Source organism: Hermetia illucens, chromosome 1 (genome assembly GCF_905115235.1).
Source record: "Hermetia illucens chromosome 1, iHerIll2.2.curated.20191125, whole genome shotgun sequence".
Lineage (NCBI taxonomy): Eukaryota > Metazoa > Arthropoda > Insecta > Diptera > Stratiomyidae > Hermetia > Hermetia illucens.
In genome coordinates, this window is record NC_051849.1 from 40,687,708 (window position 1) to 40,700,039 (window position 12,332).

General features: G+C 43.4%; 1 protein-coding gene across 1 annotated transcript in view; it reads left to right on the forward strand.

Annotated features, from left to right (window-relative positions):
• The first annotated feature begins 176 nt into the window (after window positions 1–176).
• The window catches only part of LOC119661161 (protocadherin-like wing polarity protein stan), a 30,210-nt gene continuing 18,054 nt past the window's right edge, over window positions 177–12,332 (forward strand). Inside the window, exon 1 of the mRNA XM_038070377.1 lies at window positions 177–735. The gene's annotated coding sequence lies outside the window, so the exon portion shown is untranslated. The remainder of the gene's footprint in view (window positions 736–12,332) is intronic.

The window sequence follows — 12,332 nt, forward strand, 5'->3', positions numbered from 1 at the left end:
ATTTGAATATGTCAATTTCGTGGAAATCCGGTCGTCGGTTTTACCCATAGGAAAACATCATAACTCTCCAATGTGGCAACTCCCCTTGCGCAACCGCAGTTCGTTGTTTGCAAGGTTGTAGTAACTCTTCAGATACAAGATACAGGTATCCATCCAATACGGTGACTTGTGTGGTTGATGAGGTTCGATTTAATAGTTTCGCTCTCATCCGGATTATTCTCGGCTTAAAAGGAATTAGACCACCTGAAATCGCGAGTCCTGAATAGCAAGTGCTTTCGTGAGCCGTTACAAAGTATCTTTTCGGGACCCTTCACCCAATTTCGCGGTGTTTGTTTACTCCGTTCCGTGGTTGTGATTTGTGAATATATGCATGCAACTGTGCTGCTTGGCTGGTTAAATGTTTACGCGTGTGAATTGTAATGAATGACTGTGCGTACGCCGAAATACCGGTCGAACAAGTGTTCTGCGTGTGAAAAAGGCACCTACGAGTCCTTTCCACCTGTTCCCGATGGGATTTCGGTGGCGGTGCCTTGTCTTAGAAGTGTGTAATGCAAACCTACTGTGCACCTAGTTCTCCGGTTACCACGGTTAGAATTCTACCATTTTGTTGTTTGCTCTAAGAAGAACGTGACCAGTGGCGAAAGTTGAGTGACCCTGCGAGTGCTTTTACACTAATTAGGCGGCGTCGAAGAAGTGGATTAGGGCTTGCCTGCGAGTAGTGAAGAAGGTGGAAAGGTGAGTGCTTGTAGCAGTCGCAGCGTTATTTCAGCTTCTTGGAAAAAATCTTCAGACGTGCATGCTGGCGCTGGAGGTGGAGGAAGAACGTCTTAGATCTGAACAGGTTCTGGCGCTGAGCTGCGTCTTGGGGCGCCGTTGTCTGCCCCGACGCCAGTGATAATCTCCAACGAACGTAATCTGAATTTCAATCTGCTCCCCCAATAAGGACGCGAATGCCAGTGCAGGGAAGAGCGCATAATTATGATGATTCATCCATCCATTCATGCGGCGCGTATGGGGGTGGTGGATTCAAAGGAAAACACTCCACGCCGTCCCGGGGGACGTCGATATGTGTTGCTCTGCTGGAGTTTGTCTGCAACCGCAGCAATGTGGCTTGTGAGACTCGGATTTTCCATGTGTGCTTTCATTCCTTCACCTTCTCGGTGCCTAGATCCGGCTCCTATGTGCATAATTGTTTCCTGCATTCAAATGTGAGTGCAGGCACTAGAGCACTTTGCTCTTCCGAAATCAATAATCTAATTAAAACGAGCAGTCGGGCTTCGTGAAGGACCCTTTGCAAGAATGGGTGCAGGTGTTTCTTTTCGAGGAATCCATTGAAATTCGTTGCGAGTGCTAAAACGGATGCTAGCACTTCTGCTGCAGTGCGAGTGCGGACGACAATTCTACTCGTCAAAATAGCTCAACGAGCAAAATCATCATTTCACATCCAACGATATGTTCCTTTAGAGCGTTGGAGCCTTCCACACTAAGTGCTTTGTGGAAGTTGTGCTTTGTCGTGAAATTGAAAGGACTCTGTGTGGTTCGAGAGTCTAATAGCTTTTGCATAAAGAGAGATTTTTAGTAAAGGCTCGAAATAGTAGATGTACTTCCTGTACTTTCACAATTCGGTCAAAATACTTAACAAATGTCAGCTCTCTTGGAAGTCTGCAATGAACACTGATTATTCAAAGGTAATTCAGAGGGTTGAAAAGGCTTGACAGCTGAAACCGCGGGTGGTAGTGGAAGGGTTGAGGGAGGAGATGGTAGTCATAGCCTCAATGGTTGCGGAAATATTCCTCGTTTCCTCTGTAATTCGGCCCAACCAGATTTTTGAGATCTCCACAATAAGTGCGTTTGCTTTCATTCGACATTCTGCGTCTGAGATAGAAGACGGGTGAAACGATATCCTATTGGATTAGCATTGCATAGTTATTGTTAAACCGAGCTACTTGACCTTGGAATGACAATGTTCAAATGAAGGTCCGTCAGAAGAAACGCCTCTATTATAAGATTCTCGTCGATAAAACCCCGGTCAATTGGCAAATTATGCTAAATTAGATGCTTGGGAGAATGCCTGTGGTTAGTACGGCATGTTGCTGCCTGGCCGACCATCGCCGGCTGACAGATGGCGGAAATACTTCGACCGGATTTCAACAGGAGTACTGTAGACATGTGGCACAGAAGGGGGATCAAACGTATGAAACCAGGCAAATCAGTCGGACCGGATTACGCTCTGGGCCGAAGTCCACACAACACATTACACGATTACTTATGGAGAACCACCGTGAGAAGCATCGCTTTTTCTCTACATTGCATTCTGGATCTAGAGAAGACGTTTCACCGTATCTCGCAGGAACTCATATGGTATGCTTTGCGGCGACATCTAGTGCCAGAGAAACTTTTGCGCTGGGTTAAATTGCTATACTGCAATTCGAAGAGTCAAGTACGAAGTGTGGCGGGTATATCAATATCCCATCGTGTCTCCTGGTGTCAATCAAGGAAGTGACCTCTCACTAATCCTTTTTGTTTTTACCATGGACAGTGTGGTCAAAGGTAGTATGGGTTCCAGGGCGAAACGTGGATTGGTACCCACGATCTTAATGAAAAGCTGCAGACGAAGGACAGGTGTCTCGTGCTTAAAAATGGGACAAATTGTCTCAACTGGTCCCCCAGGTTGGGGTTGGGTTGGGTTGACAATCCTACACGGAAAACAACTTGTTACGAAGCCATAAGAGGAGCCTCAGACTTGATTGACAACACAACGACGAACCCGGCAAAGAAAATGGAATAACGATTTGCGCATTTCCTCAAGAAACGTGCGATCCCTGTATAAATCGAATGCTGCCCAGCAGCTAGCCGATTCCTTATCCCAATATAAGGCTGATGTAACAGCATTAAAATAGATTCTTTGGATGGGGATCTGTTTCCTGGATAATACCCACTACTCCATATATATATTATAGTGGTCATCCAGTGAACCATGTGCTCGGAGTAGGTTAGTCAGCCAAAAATGAAACCTGCTGTTATCGGCTTTGAAAACATCTGGGGGAGGCTATACACTCTAAACTTGCGGGGAAAATTTATAAATATATGCCTCATTAATGTTCACGCCACTACAGAGGCGACTGCAGATTCGGAGAAGAATACTAACCCTCAAAGCCTGTCCCAGGAATGATATCAAATTCATATTTGGAGATTTTAACAGTCAAGTACTCGTTACGTCGCCTCCCATAGCTTATATAAGGATATCAATGATAATGGACTGCGGATTATTCAATTAGTAGTTTCGCGCGAACTGGTTGTTAGAAGTACCTGGTTTGCGCGGAAAGCGATCCACAAACCTACGTGGGCCTCTCCAGGCGGGACTACTTTCAATCAAATTGACCACCTCTCAACCTTGATGAATGTCAGAATATATAGGGGGGCCAATATAGACTCGGATCATTATCTCTTTCTTATAGTGCTCCGAGCTCGATTTATAACACCACTTACAATCCCCTCTAACAATCAGGTGATGGTTAACACTGAAGCCATCCACAATACAGCCTTACGTAACACATATAAGGGGGAAATAGATGCCGCAATAACCGCAGTCAACAGAAGACCTGGAGATGAGGCATCGAAAAATGAACTTCACAACCACCTAATATATCACATTGATACGGCCACAAATATATTTTTCTCCAATCACAAAAAAAACCCAAGGACTGGTTCGACGATGAATGTGAGCTAGAAACGGAACAGAAGAACGTTGCATACCGAGTAATGTTGCATTCTCAAAGAACGCGGGCACGCGTGGATCCTTATCACAAGCTCCGTAGAGCGGAGAAGCGACTTGATAAATTGAAAAAAGAAACCTGTCGAGACAAAAAGAGAAATCTGGTTTCCAATTGAATGGGCAAATTGGATCGATAGGTTGAGTATTTTGATGAACTCCCCGACAACCAAAACATCGGCGAGTTTGAGGTCCCACCAACAGAAGACGACGGACAAATACTGCCACCATCAAGTTTAGAAGAATCAGTCTGTATAATTGATCGGCTTAAAAACGATAAGTCGCCAGGAGCCGATGGAATTACAATCGAATCGATTAAATATTGAGGCGACCAATTACATCAAGCGACTCAGCAACTTATGGTCAAAGTGTGGGACAGCGGATCAATTCCTGACGCCTGGCAATGAGACATTATCTACCCCATACATAAAAAGGGAGATATCACGCAGTGCAGCAATTATAGAGTTATCACGTTGCTAAGCACCATCTATAAACTATTCTCTGCTACCTTGCTAAGTCGGATAGCCCCATACGCCTAGGACACCATTAGCAAATATCAAACAGGCTTCATTCCAGGCAAATCAGTAACAGATCAAATTTTCTCTGTGAAGCGATGGAAAAACTGCTGGAATGTGTCCATCAGTTGTACCATCATCACATTCATCTTCACTTCAAGGCCGCCTATAATAGCATAGGCAGGGTAAAACTGTACACGGCCATCAGAGAATTCGGTATCCCGATGAAACTGGTAAGCCTGGCTAAACTGACCCTGACCAATGTGCAAGGCCAGATAAAAGCAACAGAATCACTTTCGATATCATTCGACATCAACAACAACTTTTTTATCCTGGCCCTGGAAAAAGTGATCCGTAAATGCGAGAGCTACCATCCTCTTTAAGTCTAATTAACTACTGGCCTATGCTGACGATATCGACGTCATGGGAAGCAGAACCGGAGACGTACAAACTGCCTTTATCCAGATCGAACAGGCGGCGCGAGATCTTGGGCACCAAATGAAAATGAAGCCAAGATGAAATATATGGTGGCAACGTCAGCACCGAAAACCAACCAACCAACGACATCAAACCGCACTGGTCAAACGGGAAGAATAAAGATAGGAGACTACAACTTTGAAACCGTTGATAATTTCTCCTATCTAGGGTCGAAAATCACAACTGATAACAGCTACGATGATGAAATCCGCGCACGGTTGTTGGCAGCCAACAGAGCCACTCGAAACGTCTCACCATAGGGTCAAAGCTCTCTGTATTCCTCGGAAACTTGGGTTCTTAGCAAGAAAAATTGCGAACTCTTGGCCGCGTTCGAGAGAAGAATCTGACGAAGAATTTTTGGCCCCCTACTGAGGATGGACGATTCCGTAGCCTACATAACGATGAAATCTATGAGCGATATCATGACCGTCCGGTTGTGGATAAAATCCGGCTCAATAGGTTACGGTGAGCGGGTCACTTAATCCGCATGGATGAGGATGATCCCACCCGGAAAATCTATAAGGGCAATATCTATGGTAGAACAAGAAGACGAGGTAGACCCTGTCTTAGATGGAGCGATGGCGTAGGTCAGGATGCCAGACAGCTTTTAGGGATATTGAATTAGTGGACCTCGGCGCAAAACCGGGATGTCTGGAGTTCCTTATTAAGGCAGGCCCAGACCGGATACCGGTTGTTGTGCCGTTGATGATGATGATGATAGAGCGAGTAAAATTTCTCTGAAGTAATTCTATTGCATGACAGTTGCAATAATGGTAAGGGCATTATTCTACTAAGGCATGCTCAAAAATATTTCGGACGAAGGTGTTGTACAGAATGACTAGTGAATAAATTTCCTTGAACTGGTAAGGGGATCGAAGAACAAAGTCAGAGATTCTGTAAGCCCGGCTAAGGATATCAACAGAATGAACATTAAACTGAAGCTTGCTGTCGAATGTTACGCTAAGATCCTTACAAAAAGAAAAAAATAGCCGTCCAAGTAATAAATTCAGGTAAAAAAATATCGCGAAAGATTTACTAACATTAACATAACATTTTGTGTACACTAATGAGACAGAACGTCGAGGTTTGCTTGTAGGTGATTAAGTCCTGCAGGCAATTCAACAGTAGCAAATAGTTTGAAATCGTACAGTTGTAAGAAGATACTGTGAAAGTGACATTAAGATATGTTTAGGGTTCTTGGAATTACAGCGTTTGGTTTGTTCATATTTAAAAAATAAAAAGCTTAGAAAGATCGTCAAGACCACAACCGCCATCGCGATCGTGATGAGAAATTCGAAAATGTCTGTCTCCTGAATAAAAGAGGCATAGGGTGAAAGAATATCGAATTTACCGGCAGGATGGTAGGAAGTCGGGGTAGATATAAAAACTTAAGAAGCTCACATGCAGAATTACGGGAGATTGAAACGCATTCATCGAATTTTGTCATGGCCACGAGTGGACAAGCCGAAGAGCAAAAAGTTCTGACATGATACTAGAAGGGCTTAACTTCAGGTCGCTCGAGAGAGCCTTCAATGTTCGATAGGTATTTGAAGTAAGCGTTCTTAATTGAGTTTTTTTGTGAACTAACGAAGGACTTTAAAGCTTGGAAGACCAGCTGCAATGCCTGTGCAACGAAAGACTGAGGTTTCGCACATAAAGCATCACGATTTCCTACTGTGAGACAAGCCGGATATCTATGGAGCTTATGACACTAGATGGGAGCAAAGTTTTGAAGCAGTTTTTCGAAGAAGTCATAAAACGTTGTGGCAACTTGGTTGCAAGATAAGTTTCGGAGGGCTGCGGTCCAATCAACGAAAGAATGAAATTTATTCAGGGCTAGGAAGTTGAATTTCTAAACCTTATGTATATATTTCACAATGGATCGATTCATCTGGACGTCGACTTCAAGAGGTGGGATGTTGAGCATAAATTTTAAAATTAGTCGATTTACTGGGAGATGCTAAGAAAGGATAGTGAGGAATGTTAGAAAAAGTAGATCGACGAGGCGGATATAATGATTGTGATGAACGTTAAATTGTAGGGCGGGTCATGAATTTATGAACGTTATAAGAGCTAGAAAAGAGGCAGTGTTGGTTGGGGAGAACGGGTAGACTTGCAGAGGTCGTCCATTTAATTGAGGGGGAATTGAAGTCCCCACAGTGGATGAATGGCTGATCTAGATATTTAGTAGAGAGATCATTCGCCAATGTATCAAAAAATTCTTCCATTAGCAAACCTGGACAAGAACTGAAAATAAACACAGGAAATAATGAAGTGATTGCCTTATAGGGGCGGGTGACTAACAAGGTGATAGGGACAACAGGAAGAAGCTGTTTTACGACAACTAAAACACCTCCACCTATGAGTTTACCCGAAGTCTGAACATCACGGTCTCAACGAAGAATTGAGTACCTATCGAGAAGTTCAGAATTAAAAATATTACTATGAACCCACATCTCGTTCAGACAGATGATATCGTGCAATACAGACGCCGCCGATATCCGCGAATCTAGCAGTTTAGTCGTGAGGCTTTTGGTGCTTTCCTATCGACTTTGATGTGCGAGTTCTCTTCAGTGTGAATTACATGTCCATACCACAGTAGATCTACTATAGGCAGTACCCTTACAAAAATGACCCCACTTGCAAATGTGCTTGCAGAACTTATCTGTACACATCAGAGACGTTAAGCAAGGAAAAGGCATAATCTTCGTCAAATCGTATTGGTAAGAGAGAGATCGGTGAGCTTTTGCTATTCTGGTACTACGGCGTGCTCCCCTATATAGCAAAAAGTTGTTTCACGTATTCACTTATACATAAGCAAAAACTTGCCAATCTCACCAATACATTAGCAAGTCCGGGCGGTATGTCAAACACAGCTGATCGGGTTTTCGGTACATCTCGCTCATGCTCAAGGGCAAAACAATTTGAAATCGTGTGTACTCGCACTGATTTCCCCCCTTGAGGGGCAAGGGGGAGTGAGGTAGCTGTCTAGTATCTAACTGTGGTCCATACTATAGACAACTCTCTCACAATTTACAGTGATAATGAAATTCAGATATTGCATAAACCAGGGTTTTTAACAATCGACTCCAATGAAATAGACACCATCACTGTTAGTGGCAGCGACCTATCGAGGGCTGAACAATTTAAATATCCCGCATCAATGCTCTCAACCTTGAACTGCACTATGAAATTGCTTCACGCACTAGTGCAACCTGGAGGCGTGTTCGATGGTATGGCCATGTTATTCGCACTGTCCAGAAATCACAAGATAAAGTCGGCCTGAACACAGAAGTCAACAGCAAACGAGCCGATAGTGTTTTGAGAACCTCTCAGTGTGTTTATGAAGCGAAAGGTGGCGAAGCCGATCTAAACGAGTCGATTTCGCTACGGAACGGGACAAATGCCAGAGAAGAAATAAAACACCCGAAAGTGTTTCCTTTTACTTTACTAAAATCTTTATTTCTTCCTGAATATGAAGATATATTCGGTTCAAAATAAAGATTTTAATAAAGCAAAAGGAAACTGTTTTGGATTTTTTATTTCTTCTTTTTTTATTTCAACTATCATCTCTTTACTCGAATTTTCTTATAGGGTTTGTTAATAGCTAAGAATGCAGAAGCATCTGAACAGTGCCTTTTTTCAACTTTTATGTTCAATGGCAAGTTTCATCGTCTTATGGTCTGAACGCATCTGGCTTTGTGATTCTAAGGAAAAAATGAGAGCTTGCTTGAGATAATGAAAGCAAATCGCAGATATCTGTCTGAGCCGTTGAATACTTTGAACCGTGGAGGGTGTATGGAAAGACTCTTTTAAAGTGCATTTCCAATATAGCTCGAATAGAACTAACTCGAGGGTTCAATCTATACTTCATCAGGGTTTTGGGAGTCTACTAATGAAGGATAGCATGATAATAAATAGAAGCCATCATTACTAATGATTTCTTAGGTAAGCATTTCCTTTTTCAGGTTGTGGCGAATCACCTGACAGGAAAACATCGACGCTGAACGTTCTGTTTTAAGGAAAGAAATTAAATGAAAAACTCTGAGAAAGTCTTAGGAGATTTAATTCAGTATCGTCGAGAGCTAGAGTTGTAGAAATTGAGGGTAAAAATGTTGAGCTAGAGCTTTGCGACGTTACGGAGAATATGGTTGAATGAGAAACCAGAGCTGGTTCTTGATAATCCGCTGAAGACGACTCTCAGTTTTGTAGTGAGATTGTGTTCCTTTAGGACACTATCATTATCATCAACGGCGCAACAACCGCTATTCTGTCTAGGCCGGCCTTAATAAGGAAGTCCAGACATCCCGGTTTTGCGACGAGGTCCACCAATTCGATATCCCTAAAAGCTATCTGGCGTCCTGGCGTACGTCATCGCTCAATCTCAGGAAGGGTCTGCCTCGTCTTCTTTTTCTACCATAGATATTGCCCATTGACTTTCCGGGGTGGATCATCTTCAGCCATACGGATTAAGTGACCCGCTCACCGTAACCTATTGAGCCGAATTTTATCCACAGCCTGACGGTCATTGTATTGCTCATAGATTTCGTCGTTATGTAGGCTACGGAATCGTCCATTCTCATGTAAAAAAAAAAAACTTCGGAGGATTCTTCTCTCGAACGCAGCCAAGAGTTCGTAATTTTTCTTGCTAAGAATACAAGTCTCCGAGGAATACATGAGGACTGGCAAGATAATTGTCTTGTACAGTATGAGTTTGATCCTATGGTGAGACGTTTCAAGCGGAACAGTTTTTGTAAGCTGAAATAGGCTATGTTGGCTGCCAACAACCGTTCGCGGATTTCATCGTAGTAGCTTTTATCGGTTGTGATTTGCCTGGAGTGAAGCCTCTTTGGTATGAACCAATGATGTTCTGGGCGTATCGGGCTATTGGGCCTAACAAGATAGAGGAGAATATCTTATAGATGATACTCAGCAACGTGATACCTCTATAATTGCTGCACTGTGTGATATCTCCATTTTTATGTATGAGAAAGATAAAGCCTCTTTGGCAGTTGTCAGGTCGCATACCAGGTGCGGTTGCTCCCTGTACTTTTCTAGTTCACAGACTTATTGGTTCTCCCAGGCTTCCTTTTTCCGTCTGTGAAGTCGCTTCTCCACTCCACGGAGTTCATGATAAGTCTCTGCACGTGCTTGGGTTCTTTGAGAATGCAACATCACTCGGTATGCAGCATTCTGCCATTCCATAGCTAGCTTACATTAATCGTCAAACTAGCCGTTCCGACTTTTTTTCGTTTGGGGCCAAGTATGCTTTTGGCCGTATCAATGATAACGTTCTTCAGTTGGTTGTGAAGATCATTTGTTGATGCTTCATTTCCAGGATCTCTGTTGACTACGGTTATTGCGGCATTTATTTCGCCCTTATAGGTGTTGTGGAGGGCTGTGTTGTGAATGGCTTCAGTGTTAACCATCACCTGATTGTCAGAGGGAAGTGTAGGTGGTGTTATAAGTCGAGCACTATAAGAAAGAGATAGCGATCCGAGTCTATATTGGCCCCCCTATATGTTCTGACATTCATCAAGGTTGAGAGGTGGTCAATTTGATTTAAAGTGGTCCCGTCTGGAGAGGCCCACGTATGTTTGTGGACCGCTTTCCGCGCAAACCAGGTACTTCCAACAACCATTTCGTGCGATACTGCTAACTGAATAATCCGCAGCCCGTTAACATTGGTATCCCTATGTAAGCAATGGGAGCCGACGTATCGCCTGAATACGGGCTCCGTCCTTACTTGACTGTTGAAATCTCCAAGTATGCTTTTGATATCATACTTGGGACAGGCTTCGAGGGTCCGCTCAATTGCCTCGTAGAAGGTATCCTTCTCCGACTCTGCAGTCTCCTCTGTAGAGGCGTGAACGTTTACGAGGCTTATATTTCTAAATTTGCTTCGCAAACACAGAGTGCATGGCCGTTCCCTTATGTTTTCAAACCCGATAATAGCAGGTTTAATTTTTTGGCTGTCTAAGAAACCTACTCCGAGTACATGGTTTTTTACTGGATGGCCACTATAATATATGGTGTAGTGACTCTTCTCGAGGAAACCGGTCCCTGTCCGACGCTTCTCCTGTAACGCTGTTACATCAGCCCTATATTGGAATAGGGTATCGGCTAGCTGCTCATCATCAGCTTCATCTCTGTACTGGGAGCGCACGTGGCTTCGTAACTTTGGTTTTCCGTGTAGGGTTGTCAGCCCTACCCAACCCCCAACCTGGAGGACCAGTTGGTACATTTTGTCCCGTTTTGAGGCGCGGGAGACTCGCCTTCATCCTTCTCCGTCTGCAGTTTTTCATAACGAAAGAACTCCCAGCGATCACCACATGGAGGTGGAGATAGGGTTTGGTAGTAGAGCTGTTGGTGTTGGTTGAGCAGGCGTTTCTCAGATTTTATGCTCCATCGTTTCGCCCTGGGACCTATACTACCAATTGACCTTGTTAACGATTAAGATGTGAAATAGAGGAACTAGTAATATGCGGTAAGGAGCAATAATAAAGTGTAACGCTGTAGAAAGGGAAGTGGATAAGGATGAATTTTCCATTCGACGGTGGGGCAGATCGAATCAAGGTCGTGGACCTTCTGTGGGCTGCAAAGCAAGCGAACAGGAAATTCAATGTTTTAGAATCCCACATTGGGCTCCATTTAAAATAAGTATTATTTGGTGTGAAAACGATAGTTTGGGGGTGATCAAAAGTAATTTCGTGTTAACTGTTGCCACCACGAATGGGGGAACACCTAAAAGGAATCTCACAGAAGGTGAAAGGACTCTGTCTACATTCAAAAATTAGCTATCCTCCTAGAGGTGTGTATCGCTGAACACTCAGCTGCGGGCAGACCTGAACGGTCATCAATTGGTAATCCCGTGATTGAGGAATAGATTTGCGTTCATGCTAGTCAATAGCCAACTCCGGATGATCGTTTTATCACAGTCTACAGATGATTTTGAAAGAGGTACTTAAACTGGCGTCTCCGATGCCAATTAATAAGATATGGGTATTTTGATGAGCACTAGAAATCCAGTTCTCAACTGAGTCTGCGATAGGCTAACGTACAATTGCCGAAGTCTATCACCAAATGATGATTGTGGTTTTTTCGTCGAATTAACTATCCATGAAAGTGCCCATTTACGATTCTTTGATTCCTATCGAGTTTCTATGAATACTACTTCTATGTCCATTGAGATGATGACCGGCACAATGTGGTATTCTGATTGTAAAGTCCAACTACGCGAGCGATACAAACACTGCGATTCACTGTTGCAAATTGGCACTAGAACAGCAAAAAATAAAGCCTGGTTTTTTTGAGCAGCTAAGTCTCTATTCTGGTGAAAAGTTTCGATAAGCGCCAACTGCTTCAGAGCAGAAATTGGTTGAAATTGCAGTTTGAAGATGGTAAAAAGTGAAATAACGATTACATTTACTCAAACGGGTGACGAATAATAGGTGGCTATTAGCAGGTCCTCGTTTTGTGTGGGGCTAACGCATTTTTGAAAACACTTTTTCGTAGTTATAGATGGTCGCTAGTCGTTAAACTCCGGTAGGCACTTAATGTGGTCGGGC